Below are 3,295 nucleotides of genomic sequence, written 5' to 3'. Positions count from 1 at the left end.
AGACGGGCGGATCACGAGGTCAGGAGATCGAGACCATCCTGGCTAACACGGTGAAACCCCGTCTCTACTAAAAATACAAAAAAACTAGCTGGGCGAGCTGGCGGGCGCCTGTAGTCCCAACTACTCCGGAGGCTGAGGCAGGAGAATGGCGTAAACCCGGGAGGCAGAGCTTGCAGTGAGCTGAGATCCGGCCACTGCACTCCAGCCCGGGCAACAGAGCAAGACTCCGTCTCAAAAAAAAAAAAAAAAAAAAAAAAAAAAAAAAAGAATGGGGCCAGGCAAGGTGGCTCACACCTGTAACCTAGCACTTTGGGAGGCCGAGGCAAAAGGATCACCTGAGGCCAGGAGTTCGAGACCAGCCTGGCCAACATAATGTGAGACCCCATCTCTAGAAAAAATAAAAAATTAGCCAGCTTCACTGGGCATGGTGGCTCACGCCTGTAATCCCAGCACTTTGGGAGGCTGAGGTGGATGGATCACAAGGTCAAGAGTTCGAGACCAGCCTGACCAACATGGTGAAACCCCATCTCTATTAAAAGTACAAAAATTAGCTGGGCCTAGTGGTGCGCACCTGTAATCCCAGCTACTCGGGAGGCTAAGACAGGAGAATCGCTTGAACCTGGGAGGCAGAGGTTGCAGGAGCCGAGATCAGATCAGATCAGCTGAGACAGAGTGAGACTCTGTCTCAAAACCAAAAAAAAAAAAATTAGCCAGCTACAATGGTGCATGCCTATAGTCCCAGCTACTCAGGAGGCTGAGGTAGGAGGATTGCCTGAGCCCCGGAGGTTGAGGCTCAGTGAGCAGTGATCATGACACTGAACTCTAGCCTGGTGACAGAGTGACATTCTGTTGTTACTGGAAAGGAGTCCTGATCCAGACCCCAATGGAGGGTTCTTAGATATCCAGCAAGAAAGAATTCGAGGTGAATCCGTAGAGTGAGAACAAGTTTATAAGGGAAGTAAAGGAATAAAAGAATGGCTATTCCATAGGCAAAGCAGCTCGGTGGGCTGCTGGTTAGATATTTTTATGGTTCTTTCTTTTTTTTTTGAGATGGAGTTTCACTCTTTTGCCCAGGCTGGAGTGAAGTGGAACAAGCTCATCTCACCGCAACCTCCACCTGCCAGGTTCAAGTGATTCTCCTGCCTCATCCTCTCAAGTAGCTGGGATTACAGGCGCCTGCCACCACACCCAGCTCATTTTTGTATTTTTAGTGGAGACAGAGTTTCACCATGTTGGCCAGGCTGGTCTCAAACTCCTGACCTCAGGTGATCCCCCTGCCACGGCCTCCCAAAGTGCTGGGATTACAGGCATGAGCCACCGAGCCCAGCCTTTTTTTTTTTTTTTTTTTTTTTTTTTTTTGAGATGGATTCTCGCTCTGTCACCCAGGCTAGAGTGCAGTGGCATGATCTCGGCTCACTGCAACCTCTGCCTCCCGGGTTCAAGTGATTCTCGTGCCTCAGCCTCCCGAGTAACTGCGACTACAGGCGTGTGCCACCACGCTCAGCTAATTTTTTGTATTTTTAGTAGAGACAGGGTTTCACCATGTTAGCCAGGATGGTCTCGATCTCCTGACCTTGTGATCCTCCCACCTTGGCCTCCAAAAGTGCTGGGATAACAGGCGTGAGCCACCACGGCCAGCCAGTTGTTTCTTGATCATATGCTAAACAAGGGGTGGATAATTCATGAGTTTTCTGGGAAAGGGGTGGGAAATTCCTGGAACTGAGAGTTCTTCCCCTTTATAGACCACATAGTGTAACATCCTGACATTGCTATGGCATTTGTGAACTGTCATAGCGCTGGTAGGAATGTCTTTTAGCATGCTAATTAATTATAATTAGAGTATAATGATCTGTGAGGATGACCAGAGGTCACTTTCATCACCATCTTGGTTTTGGTGGGTTTTGGCTGGCTTCTTTACTGCAACCTGTTTTATCAGCAAGGTCTTTATGACCTGTATCTTGTTCCAACCTCCTATCTCATCCTGCGACTAAGCATACCTAACCTCCTGGGAATGCAGCCCAGTAGGTCTCAGCTTTATTTTAGCCAGCTCCTATTCAAGATGGAGTCACTCTAGTTCAAACACCTCTGACACTGTCTCTTTAAAAAAAAAAAAAAAAAGTGAAGAGTACAGTACTGGAGTCAGAATGCTTTGCTCAAATTCTTCTGACGGCACTTATTAGCTATGTGAATGTGGGAAAGTAATGTTATGTCTCTAAGCCTCACTTTTCTCATCTATAAAATGCAAATAATAAAAATGCTTCCCTTAGAAGAATGAAATGAGATAATCTACTGTGTCATGCACAGAGTAACCACATACCCCTCAATCTTTTTTTTTTTTTTGCCCTGAGACTTAGCAGTTGAAGACAGAAGTGAAAGATTTTCTCTGTAGGTCTGAATATAAATTCCTATTCCTTCAATAACCAGCTATAAAGGGTTGCAGCTGCAGCCCTCCCTTGACATTTCTATTAGAAATAAATCAGATTAAGGCCTGGCTCAGTTGTTCACGCCTATAATCCCAGCACTTTGGGAGGCCAAGATGGGCAGATTACTTAAGGTCAGGAGTTTGAGACCAGCCTGGCCAACATGGTGAAACCCCGTCTCTACTAAAAATACAAAAATTATCTGGGCGTGGTGGCACGCACCTGTAATCCCAGCTACTGGGGAGGCTGAGACAGGAGAATCACTTGAGCCCAGGAGGTGGAGGTTGCAGTGAGTTGAGATCACACCACTGCACTCCAGCCTGGGTGACAGGGCAAGATTCTATCTCAATAAATAAATAACTACGTAAATACATAAATCAGACTAGCCTGGGCATGGTGGTTTATGCCTATAGTCCCAGCACTTTGGGAAGCTGAGGCAGGAGGATCACTTGAGCCCAAGAGTTCGAGACCACCCTGGGCAACACAGTGAGACCCCATCTCTACTTAAAAAAAAAAAAAAAAAAAGACAGGTGCGGTGGCTCATACCTGTAATACCAGCACTTTGGGATGCCAAGGCGGGCAGATCACCTGAGGTCAGGAGTTCAAGACCAGCCTCAGCCTGGCCAACATGGTGAAACCCCGTCTCTACTAAAAATGCAAAAATTAGCCTGGCATGGTGGTGGGCGCCTGTAATCCCAGCTACCTGGGAGCTGAGGCAGGAGAATTGCTTGAACCCAGGAGGCAGAGGTTGCAGTGAGCTGAGATCATGCCACTGCACTCCAGCCTGGGCAACAGAGCGAGACTCCGTCAAAAAAAAGAAAAAAGAAAGAAGGAAGGAAGGAAGGAAGGAAGGAAGGAAGGAAGGAAGGAAGGAA

Source organism: Rhinopithecus bieti, unplaced genomic scaffold, assembly GCF_001698545.2.
Source record: "Rhinopithecus bieti isolate Rb0 unplaced genomic scaffold, ASM169854v2 scaffold_35856, whole genome shotgun sequence".
Lineage (NCBI taxonomy): Eukaryota > Metazoa > Chordata > Mammalia > Primates > Cercopithecidae > Rhinopithecus > Rhinopithecus bieti.
The sequence above is the reverse complement of the archived record's forward strand: the minus strand, read 5'-3'. Positions refer to the sequence as shown.